Below are 12,559 nucleotides of genomic sequence, written 5' to 3'. Positions count from 1 at the left end.
TTTAAATTTCTGACTAATTACTTTTCTTCCTGTAAGCTGTGTACAGGCCAAGTGGATTGTTTTAAAGCGCTTCCCTTACTGTTAACCTCTTCTGAGACAATAGTATTCTCAGAAACAATAATTCAGCCATAATGTTTTATATTTCCAAGCCTATGGAGGACCATTAAAGCAATCTTGTCAGTTCATATTTTTAATCTGGCTGGAGTTGTGCAGTTCAAGCTGGACAGTTCATTTTGAGCTTATTGTCTTTTGAATTCCTTTCAGACTGGACTTCTACATTTCTAAGATTTATTATTGGCTCATTAGAAAAATTTCTAATTCAACTACCATTTTAATCTGTTATATTTGGGGATACCAGAGCCAAATCCAAATGTACCAAATACATCTCTCAATATGTGTGTCTACTTGGTCACGGCAGAAGTTTGGACTGTGAAAGTAAATGTATAAAACTGTCTTTCCAAAATTTGACTGACAAGAATTCCGAATAGACTCGTGTTTTAATGGTCAAAGAATAATTATATTGAATTGATTCATTTGATAATTACTTTTACCTCATAGAGAAAGTAGATTATTAAGGAAAATGGGGGGGGGGCACCTCTTGAGAGGGGGAGGAGCCCCAAGGGAGAAATGCTTTCATTGATGTTTTTAGTGCTGAGGTTTGAACCTGGAGCCTTATATATGCCAAGCATATACTCTGCCAGTGACCTCAAGCTCAAACCCCAAAGAGACTGAGATACATTTTCTAAACCATCCTTACCAGAGAGCACTGTCAAAACTGTTGCGGATGTTGTCAACATGACTAAGTTCAGATTCATTATAACATGCTCTGAATAAAAATGCAGCACATTGTTTTAAAGTAAGTTTAAAATAGTAATAGAATCTAAAGCTATTCTAAAACAAAACATGCTTACGGTCACTTTTTAGATTATAATTACAACATTTGCCCCTTCTTTTTCCTCCATCCAAACGCCCCCACTTACCCCCTCCTTAGTCTCTTTCAAATTTATGGCTTTTTTCCATTAATTGCTATTATATACTTATGTGTATATGCATATGCATTCCTAAACATAACCTGCTCAGTCTGCATACTGTTACTTGTGTATGTTTTCAGGTTTGGCCACTTGGTACTGAACAACCCACTGGTGTGCTCTTCCCTGGGAAAGATAAATTCTCCTCTCAGTGTTCCTTCGTTGCTGTAGCTCTTTTTGTAGGGTTGAAGTTTCATACGTTTTTTCCATATCCACCTTGGCATCTTCATTGATCTCATCTTTATTTTTTTTCAATTTTTTTATTTTATTGATTTATTCTTGTTACATCTCAATGATTATCCCATCCCTTGTATCCTCCCATTCTTCCCTCCCTCCCATTTTCCCTTATTCTCCTCCCCTATGACTGTTCCTGAGGGGGATTACCTCCCCCTGTATATGCTCATAGGGTATCAAGTCTCTTCTTGGTAGCCTGCTGTCCTTCCTCTGAGTGCCACCAGGTCTCTCCCTCCAGGGGACATGGTCAAATGTGAGGCACCAGAGTACGTGAGAAAGTCATATTCCACTATCCACTCAAGTGTGGAGACTGTTCTGCCCATTGGCTAGATCTGGGTAGGGGTTTAAAGTTTACCGCCTGTATTGTCCTTGGCTGGTGCCTTAGTTTGAGCGGGACCCCTGGGCCCAAATCTGCCTATCAAAATGTTCTACTTGTAGGTTTCTAGAACCCTCTGGATCCTGCTACTTTGCTATTCTCCCATGCTTCTCTCATCCAGAGTCTCAATGGGATGTCCTCCCCTCTGTTCCAGTTTCCTGGTAAGTGAAGGATTTCATGGGACATGCCCCTTCGGCTAGTATGCAGATATAAGTGAGTATATACCATTTGAGTCTTTCTACTTCTGGCTTAACTCACTCATTATGATCATTTCTACCTCAATCCATTTGTCCACAAATTTTGGGAATTCCTTGTTTTTAATAGCTGAGTAGTATTCCATGGTGTATCTGTATCACAGTTTCTTTATCCATTCTTCTACTGAGGGACACTTAGGCTGTTTCCATGATCTGGCTATTATGAATAAGGCTGCTATGAACATGGTTGAACAAATTTTCTTGTTGTGTGCTGGAGCATCTTCTGGGTATATTCCAAGGAGTGGAATAGTTGGGTCTTGAGGAAGCCCTATTCCCATTTTTCTGAGATAGCACCAGATAGATTTCCAAAGTGGCTGTACTAGTTTGCATTCCCACCAGCAATGAAGGAGTGTTCCTCTCTCCCCACATCCTCGCCAGCATGTGGTGTCGCTTGAATTTTTGATCTTAGCCATTCTGATGGGTGTAAGATGGAATCTCAGAGTTGTTTTGATTTGCATTTCCCTGATGACTAAGGAGGTTGAACATTTTTTTAAGTGTTTCTCAGCCATTTGATATTCCTCTGTTGAGAATTCTCTGTTTAGTTCCAAGCTCCATTTCTCAATTGGGTTATTTGGTTTGGTGGTGTTTAATTTCTTGAGTTCTTTATATATTTTGGATATTAGACCTTTGTCAGATGTAGGATTGGTGAAGATCTTTTCCCAGTCTGTAGGTTGTTGTTTTGTTCTCTTGACAGTGTCTCCTGCCTTACAGAAGCTTCTCAGCCTCATGAGGTCCCATTTATTAATTGTTGACCTTAAGGCCTGGGCTGTTGGTGTTCTGTTCAGGAAGTTGTCTCCTGTGCCAATATGTTCCAGGCTCTTCCCCACTTTTTCTTCTAAGTGACTTAGTGTCTCTGGTTTTATGTTGAGGTCTTTAATCTACTTGGATTTGAGTTTTGTGCAAGGTGACAAATATGGGTCCAGTTGCATTTTTTTACACATAGACATCCAGTTAGACCAGCATCATTTGTTGAAGATGCTATCCTTTTTCCATTGAATGGATTTGGCTTCTTTGTCGAAAATCAAGTGACCATATGTGTGTGGATTCATATCTGGTTCTTCGATTCGATTCCACTGATCAACCAGCCTGTTGCTGTGCCAGTACCATGCTGTTTTAATTACTATTGCTTTATAGTACAGTTTGAGATCAGGTATGGAGATTCCTCCGGAGCACCTTTTACTTTGCTATCCTCCCATGCTTCTCTCATCCAGAGTCTCAATGGGATGTCCTCCCCTCTGTCCCAGTTTCCTGGTACTTAGTTTTTAAGTGAGGTTTATTTAAGAATCATTAAGCCATGCACCAAGTGTTTCTCTAGTCTGGGTTTCGCTCTTGGTTGATACGTAGCCATCACTTTCTCAGTAAGAGAAAATCTGGCTTCTTCTATCACCAGCCTATACTAGTTACGGGAGGAAACAGAGCAGACCGGCTTTGTTTCCTCCGGTGCCGCCATTTACCACAGTACCTGGCACATGACAGCCACCATGTACATATTTGCTAAAGGAATGGTATTGATGTTTTCAAACCTCCACTAATTCCTTACCCTCTAATATTTAACACAGATTCTTACCTCTACCCTCTATAAAAACCCTCTCCTAGCCCAACCAGAACTATAAGAAAGGGTCATCATACCCATGACATCTAGCCCTTCCCCTCTTTCTAAATGAAAGACAAGTTTGCTATAAAATCCTGACAATCACATCCCTGTCTTTATGAAGACTCATCCCTTTAGCCATTGGAAGATTTGCCCTTTGTACACTGATTTAGTGTGTCCTCTGTGGCACTTGTCACATTTTGCCTTTGATCACATGTATTTGCATTTTGTGTACTGTCCCTTAATCTGCACCATAAGCTCCTTGGGGAAAGGGATAGTGAATGGCTTCATGGCACAGTGTATACAGTAGGCTTTTTAAATTGTGGTTAAGGAGTGTATATGTCGAGTGCTCAGTGTCTTGGCCATGAGAGATCACTGCTGTGAGGAGGCAGACACTAAGGCAAGGTGTATCTTATTAAAGTCACAGGGTGTGATTATGGATACAGTTTTCTGCAATCGTCTGCACAGGCTGGATTCTCACTCATCTGTTCATTAGCTTTGCATCCTTGAGTAGGTTGCATCATTATCTAAGGCTCATCTATAACATGGTCCAGTAATATCTACCTTCAAGGACTTTAGGCAAAAATAAGGAATAATATATATAAACTTCTTCGTACCCATGAAAAGCATTCCTTAATATTCACTCAATGTCATTATTATTTGAGTTTGAGATGTTTGAAGCTTTAATGGCTGATACCTTTACTTTGCAACACTGGGTTACAGAAACCATCTCTGCTTTGAGTAGTTCTCCAACAACAAATTAGAAACAACCACCAAATAATTTAGCATCCAACATCATCTGCTTTGAAAATCCAGAAATTTTCTATGATTCTCCATTTAATTATCAGTAGAGGTCTGTGGTATATTTCCAAATGTATTATCGAATACTCAATAAACAGCTCACTAGGTTAATAGCAACGGTTGTTTGGATGTATTTCTGGTTACATATTTGCTACTTATAATGCACATTAGTGAATGTGCTGCCCTATTGAACTGAGCATATAATGAAATACCTGCTCCTAGTGCAGTAGACCATAAAAGGCACAGACATTAATCAGAGGAGCATTAGAGCTGGTATGAACCACTCAACAATTTTCAAGCTATTAGTATTTGCTTGGTTCTAATTAAATAATTTGGAGTTCTTATAACTTGGGAAACTTTGGAAAATAGTGTGTTTACCCAAAGGGAACATAATAGGAGCCCCTCCCCCATTTTGCATTTTGCTAAATATTCTTTTTTAACGAGTAACACTTTTCTTATGATTTTGCACTGATTAAAGAAACCTAGTTAGCTATAAATGAGAATCATGCACTTCTGTTGGTACTGTACCCAGAGGACTTTAGTTACGTAAAGTCTAAAGCTTTAGGATATTTGAAATATACCCAATAGTGCAGTTAGTGGGTCTCTATGCACTTAAAGTTTATAATTATTATAGCAGAAAGAAAATATGCCCAAAAAGTTATGGTTAAAATAAAAATATATTAAGCTATCTTCCAGGATTCCAATTCTGATGTTTTTCAGGAGTTATGGCTGAAGAAAAACAATCCATTTCTGAAACCGGTTTCTTGTTTAACACATGGATTTGAATGTCTCTAACCAGCCTGTGGATCTTTAAAAGACCAAGAACCAGGATTGAAGAAGGAGCAAATGTCTAGTCCAGCTTCTGAAACGAAGACATCGCAGTGTTATGGGAGGCAAGTGAAAGATAAATGCATTTGTTTTTCCATCTGTTAAGATACAACGAAAACATTCTTCCCATTTTTTCCTTTAATATTTTGTTCCCTGGCAACCAATGACAAAAATTCCCAATCGACCACAGCTTTCACAATGTTCGGTTATTTTAAAAGGCTGCTCTGGTACTATTCTTTAGATTTCTGAAATATAAAACCCTTTTATACAAGAGGATGTATTTCTCATAGACATATATGGCTATGTACATATACCATCTATGCAGCAAATTGGTAAAGAGTGTACAGTTAAGACTGTAAAGATATATATTATGTGACCATACAGAAAAACAATTGGGCATCATCTGATAAGTCAGTAATGACTCAGCCATTTTAATATGCGGTATTTGTCCAAGAAGGCAAGTATAGGCATGTCCTTAATCTCTTTTCTTATAAACACATATAGCAAAATTTTAAAATATTCTTCAAAATCAAAATGATGCAGAAGAACACAAGAAATGGCAGAAGTTTAATTTGCCACAGCTACATGGAACAGCGTGTGTAAATCATTTATATACGGAGGGGAAACTATTACATGCTCAGTGTATGGTGACTGATATACTACGTTTAAAACTCCATGAAATTAACCCATATAGGGTAAATACAAATGTGGCCAAATTCTGTGGGAAGGCGATGAGAATGAGTAACACAGAGCTCAGAACTGGGCGTGATCACAGGAGAGAGCAAAGCTCTTTGTCTAAACCAATCACAGCTCTTCATTCTTCCAGGGTTCTTCATATAGTACACACGTGTAACGAATGATCATTACAAAATGTTCCATATTTAATAAAAGTATAAAAAGAATATAAAGAAACCATTGCCACTCTTATATCTAAGAAAAATACTTTTGTAATATAGCCTTTACATTCCTGGAGCTAGAGAACTGGCTCAGCGGTTAAGAGCACTGGCTGCTCTTCCAGAGGACCGAGGTTCAAGTCCCAGCACCTACATGGCAGCTCACAATCACTTGTAACTTCAGATCCAGGGGACCTGAGAGCCTCACACAGATATACACGCAGGCAAAACGCCAATGCATATGAAATAAAAGTAAGTAAAAATTTGAAAACTTACCTAAGCCAGCATTTCATGACTTCTATGAGGTGACAGAGATGTTTAATTACTATAAGAGAAAAGGAAAGGTCAGACGAAAACTAGTAAATCCTGTTCGCTGTGGTTTGCAATACTGTAAGAGGTTACATTCCACAAATTAAACGGGACAAGTTGCCACAAGTCCTCAGCATCTGACAATCTTTAGATATCAAATAGTATTTTGGAATCTTACAAAGTACCATAGTCCACATTTATTTAGTCCACGCCATCATTTTTCTACTATATGCTTGTCGAATCATTCTGCAAATGCAATCCAGCCTCTGAAATTCAAGTATTTTCGTATGTGTTATAGTATAATTAACTTCTAAAGCTCACAATTTCATTTTTATATCCTACGTTTTATCATCTCACCTTGGTTTGGCTGCTGTCAAGAGTACTTTGTCTAAGAGTTGTTCTTTTTCAACTACAGCTTATATGTTATTTAACATAAAGACTATTATTACATCACAATATGAGTTTTAAATTTGTATTTATATATTTTGATCATGACTAAATGGCCCAAATCATGCTATTAAACATTATAAATCACTATTTTGTAACATTTTATGTCTTAAAAACATTACATGTTGCCTTTCCAAATGATTATAAAAAGTACATATTTAAGTTCTCATTATTATTATACTTTACATAGGTATACAGATATATATATTTACATGTAAATACAAATAGATAACTATTGATAATATATGTTTATATATGTGTACGCATGTATGTATATGTGTGTATAGGTACATGCTAAATCCAGGTCCTTGTATATTCTAAGGAAGCATTTCACTGAGTTACATTTCTAGCCCTTCAGATATACTTAGTGTACCAAAAGAAACAAATTTTCAAAAGGAGTATTGTATTGACATACTTTTAACTTCTTTTACATCTTTGAATCCTATAGTCTTTAATACTTTCAGTGTAGAAATCAGTGTATTTGGGGGGGGGGGTATGATACTATGTTTCATTATATGCCTAAAAGAAAAACTACATGACAAAATTAATCATTTTGGTTTAATATACATGAATGTATTGTAAAATGTGTTTGTGAAATTAAATATATATGGTTTAACTTTCCCCATATATTCTTACTGAATGAATAAAACAGAAATCGGGGAAACAGAAACTTCACTGAGTATTGTGATGACTATTCCTGGTTGTCAACTTGACACACCTATGAAGCGGGAACCAAATGAAGATTTGCCTCCATTAGACTGGCGTGTAGGCATGTTGTGGACGATTAGTTGATGTGCACCTAATGGAGGAGTGCCTAGCCTACTGTGGGCGGTGCCATCCCTGAGACAGTAGTGTGGGAGTGTGTAAGAAAGCAAACTCTGACATGAACTCTGGTGCTCCATATTTGACCACCTCCCCTTGGTGGGGACGGCTGGTGACACTCAAAGAAAGAATAAGCAGGCTACCAAGATGAGACTTGATAGCCTATGACCATATAGTGGGGGAGTAGGTCTCCCTTGGTCATAGACCTAGGGGAGGAGAACAGGGTGAAAGAGGGAGGGAGGGAGGGAGGAACAGGAGGATACAAGTGATGGGAAAATAATTGAGTTGTAATCTGAATAAATTAGTTAAATAAAAATAAAAATGTAAAAAAAGAAAGAAAGAAAGAAAGAAAGAAAGAAAGAAAGAAAGAAAGCCAGCCAGCTGTAGCATAGCTGTCATCTGAGAGTGTTTACCCAGCAACTGATGAAAACAGAGGTGGAGACCCACAGCCAGACATTAAGCAGAGCTTGGGGAAGCCTGTGGAAGAGGGATTGAAGGAGCCAGAGGGAGAAAGGACACCAGAAGAAAACCTAAAGCATCAACTAACCTGGACCCAGAGGGCTCCCAGAAACTGAACTACCAACCAGATGGCATGGATGGAACGGACCTAGGCTCTCTGTACATATGTAACAGCTGCACACCTTGGTGTCCATGTGGGGACTCCTAACAGAAGGAGCAGGGGCGGCCCTGCCTAGCCTCAGTAGAAGATGTGCTTAGTCTTTGATATGCCAAGGTGGACTGATATCTATGGGAGGCCTCTCCTTTTCTGAGGAAAAAGGGAAAAGGGGTGGATGGGAGGAAGGGCAGGAAAGAGGGAGGGACAGGGAGGGGAAGCTGTCATTGGGATATAAAGCAAATAAATAATTAGTTAATCAAAAGAAAAAGAAAGCAGGCTGAACAAACTATGAAAAGCAAGCCAGTAACAGCATTCCTCTGTGGTTTCTGCTTCAAGCTCCTGTCTTGCTTTTCCTTAATAATGGACTATGTATCTGGTTAGATTAAATAAACCCTTTCTTTCCCAAGATGCTTTTGATCAGTGTTTTATCATGGCTACAGAAAGCACGCTCGGACAGAAATCTAAGGCTACACAAAGATACCAGGACATTCACACAGCTCCTACTTTCCCACACTGTTAGCTATATATCTCCAACAATGGCCCTGTACCTTTTCATCTGAAAAATTACACATAATAATTGCAAGGACAATATAAGACAGAGGAGAGATAATTCCTGGCATAGTGTCCATTTTCAGCAAACATTCTTATTTCTCCCACACCCTAGTCCAAAATAAGTAAAATTTTCTTGGAATATAAGGTTATGGGAAAATATTATACATCACTTCTTTGTCCTCTAAGGCACTTAACAGTGTTAGTTTAAGCAATAAACATCAGACATCAAGATCCTTGCTTTACTGTCTTTTCCCGTGCAGCGGTCTCTCTTATCCTTGGCATTTAGGAAACGAGAAAGGAAATAATTGCATCAAGAAAGAATGGTAATGCACAAGTAAGTTATCACCACCAGTATCAGAACATCAGAGGCAAAAGCTCACACGCCTGAGCTGAGCCTACCATCCTGTCTTTGTGAAATGCCAACACTCTCCTGCAGTATGGAGATTACATATTCAACATGCATTTCTTTTGCATCGTTCTTTTCTTTCTCACCATGAAAGTCAGCAGGAGCACATGAGTCTAAAGAAAGAATCAAATACAGGAAACATAATGTAACATTACTTTTGTGTCTGCTTTTGCATGTGTGTGCACATATGCCCATGTGTGCTGTGTGTGAATATGCATGTACATATGCATGTGGAAGCCAGAGGTTGAGGTTGTGTATTTCTCAGTTGCTCTCCATCTTCTATTTTGAGACAGAGTCTCATTCAGTGATTCAGCAAGCCCCAGAGATCTTCGGGTCTCTGCCTCTCCAATAGCAGAATTAGAAGTGCAAACAGAAGCCCTGGCTTTTTGTTATTGGGAATCCACTCAAGACCCCTCATGCTTGTACGGCACAGCATGCACTTTGGTTGAACCATCTCTAAAACCGTCTATGTCTATTCTTGAGGGTTATTTTTTCCTCATATCCTTCCCTACTACACCATGTGGTAATCAAATCTCAGCTCCTCCATTTCATAAATCCTCCCACCCCCATCCCCAGTGTGAGTTACACAGTGAGAGTGATGGGGACTTTAAGCCATCAGGGGCATCCAGGAAGTCTTGTTTTGACTTTGGTCTCAGTGTGGCTTTGGCCATGTCTATGCAGTTTACTTCATCTCGTGTTATCACACAAGATGCATGTTTTCTCAGTTTCCTGTACTTCTTCTAAACCAAAGACTTCTCAAGGCACAGTGAGTGCCTTAGACTTTGCAGATCATGTGGTCTCTGTCACAACTGCATCAAACTGCCACTGTAACATCCAACAGATAAAGGAATGGACAGGCCTCTCTTTCAATAAAGCATAATTTACAAAAATAATTTTGCCTGCAACTGGATACATGTGGGGAGCCCAGTCCGTCTTTCTGGGGGCACATTACATTGTTCCGCTATCTGAGATGCTTTCTGTTCTTAATCAGAATTAGGCAATATGTAACATTAGGGGCTCACTTCTTGCCATGGTAGGGTCAAGGAAGCCAACTTCTCTGCTTTGTCTCTTTCAGCATCCTCTTGCCAGTCCAAGTTTCAAAGGTTAGATTAATTTTACTCATCATCTTGGTCTATCCTAGGTAGTTGAGCAATGGCACTGTAAAACTGTGAGATATTACAGGCATGGCTCCTGACTCTCTTCTCATTTTCGTGAGGGGGTTATTTTTTGAGACAGGTTTTCTCTGTGTAGCCTTGGCTGTCCAGGATTTGCTTTGTAGACCAGGCGGCCCTGGAACTCACAGCAATCTCCCTGCCTCTGTCTCCCCGAATGCTGGGATTACAGGCATGTGCCACTACGCCCAGCACCCTCCCCTCCTTCTAATAAATCTAATATTTTGCCTCTTATGAGCCTTCCATTTTTGTTTGTTGAGATATCAAACTTAAACACTTAAAATGAACTGCAAAATGGCTGGCTTAAAACAGCAACAAATTAATATTTCTCATGGCTTTCTAAGCTGGTCAAATGGTTCCTCTCTAAGTAATTATCTAGGGTTATTCACCAGGTTGTACTCAGCTGGCACTTGGCAGGTGCCTGTGATCAATAGAGGATAGAGGGGGGCCTCATTTCCCCATCTCCTGTTCTCTCCATGACCTTCTCTACATCTTTAATCTCCCCCCCCCCCCAAACACACATACTCTTTCACTCCACACTGATTTGTGGCATGGCGAACTCAGAAGTACATTCCAAGGAACATAAAGGAAAAGGTAAAATGTTTCTCTTATGTTTTGCAATTCATAAAATTACCTCCACTGTATTTTATTGTTTGAAGTAAATTATACAGATACTAAAAGGTCGATATTGAAGAAAATGAATTACATCTCTTGGTGGAAGGACCAGCAAAGTTAAAGTATGAAAGCTGCTACATAGTAGAGTAGGAATAATTTCTATCCAATTTGCAATCTTGCTCGCATTCGAAGGCAACATTTTAGGTTACTTTTTATCTCAGTGATCATCTGAAGAGAGTTGATTATGGAAGGAAAAAAGGAAGGAGGGAAACACCTAATGGGACAGGATATTATAGTCTGTGGGGAGAAAGTGTCTTATAAGAAGAAGAAGCCTAGCATAGCTGTCCTCTGAGAGGCTCTACCCAGCAACTGATAGAAACAGATGCTGAGACTCAGAGCCAAACATTGGGCAAAATGTAGGCAGTCTTGTGGAAATGAGTGTGTGTGCGTGTGCATGTGTCTGTCTGTCTGTCGTGGGGAAGGATAGAAGGACCTGGAGGTGACAGGAGATCCACAAGAAAACCAACAGAATCAAACAACCATGGCCCATAGGGGCTTGTGGAGGCTGAAGCACCAACCAAGGGATCATGCACGGCCTGGACTTAGGCCCCTTACACATATGTAGCCACTGGGTAGTTCAGGCTTCATCTGGGTCCCCCAATGGGGGATATCTCTGACATGGACTCTGTTGTTTGATTTTTGATCACTCCCTGCTGTCAGGGCTGCCTTGCCAGGCCATACAGGAAGAGGACTCATTCAGTCCTGATGTGACTTGATGAGCTGGGGTAGGTGGGTGAGTGGGGAGCTCCCCTTTTCTGAGGAATAGTGGAGGAGGAAGAAGGAAGAAGGAAGGATGGTGTGACTGGGAGAGGAAGAGGGAGTGGGCTATGATTGGGATGTAAAGTAAATAAATAAAATTAATTAAATAAAAAGAAAAATACAAAAAGAAAAAAAAGGAAAGAAAAAGAAAAGAGGAGGAATGGGGCTGGGGCTGAAAGGTAGGCCAGCTTTCCCATCAACCAGCTGAATCCCACTGGTTCACTTCTCGTAAGGGGAGGTGGTCATTCACTTGCCAAATCCTGGACTGACATGGAATCTTTACAGTGTTTCATGACTTTTCTTGGGGGGAAATGTATGGATATGTCTATTCATTCTAGATAAGACATCAACAAACTAAAGGCTTCATACAAGTCAAGCTGGGGAAAACCAATGAGTAGCTTAGACTTACTTATAAAAGCAACAGTGAGAAATTACATATAGGTGCATAGGCAACCACCTCTTGGTCAGACTCAAGGCCAACATTCAGCTTAGCATCGAGGAGCGCTGATAGAAGCTACACCAATAGAGTCTAATCAACATTCCATTTTCTGTATATCCCTCCCACTTCTCAAGATAACACACAGGGTCCTTACGCAGCTGGAAGAGAAGCTCAGGAATGTAAACAGGCTGGCTCTTGTGAGGTTCTGGAATGAACTTTCACAATTACTCTGATTTCAAGACAGTAATGATTGTATTATCCCTTGGAGGATGGAGCTCCACAATACCCACTGATGACATTTTCTAAGACACACATGAGACCTTCAGGCAACGGCATTTGTCATGCTGTGTTGAAATA

At 39.8% G+C, this 12,559-nt stretch overlaps 1 long non-coding RNA gene across 1 annotated transcript; it reads right to left on the bottom strand.

Annotated features, from left to right (window-relative positions):
• Positions 1–2,662: 2,662 nt before the first annotated feature.
• LOC311606771 lies at positions 2,663–12,557 on the bottom strand. The gene is made up of 3 exons (XR_014782435.1): positions 12,357–12,557; positions 6,282–6,330; positions 2,663–5,146 (listed from the first exon to the last, which is right to left on the bottom strand). It is a non-coding gene; the product is annotated as an uncharacterized lncRNA (long non-coding RNA).
• Between the last annotated feature and the right edge of the window lie 2 nt (positions 12,558–12,559).

This window comes from Acomys minous (genome assembly GCF_964271855.1).
Source record: "Acomys minous genome assembly, chromosome: 10".
Taxonomy (NCBI): domain Eukaryota; kingdom Metazoa; phylum Chordata; class Mammalia; order Rodentia; family Muridae; genus Acomys; species Acomys minous.
The sequence above is the reverse complement of the archived record's forward strand: the minus strand, read 5'-3'. Positions and strand labels throughout refer to the sequence as shown.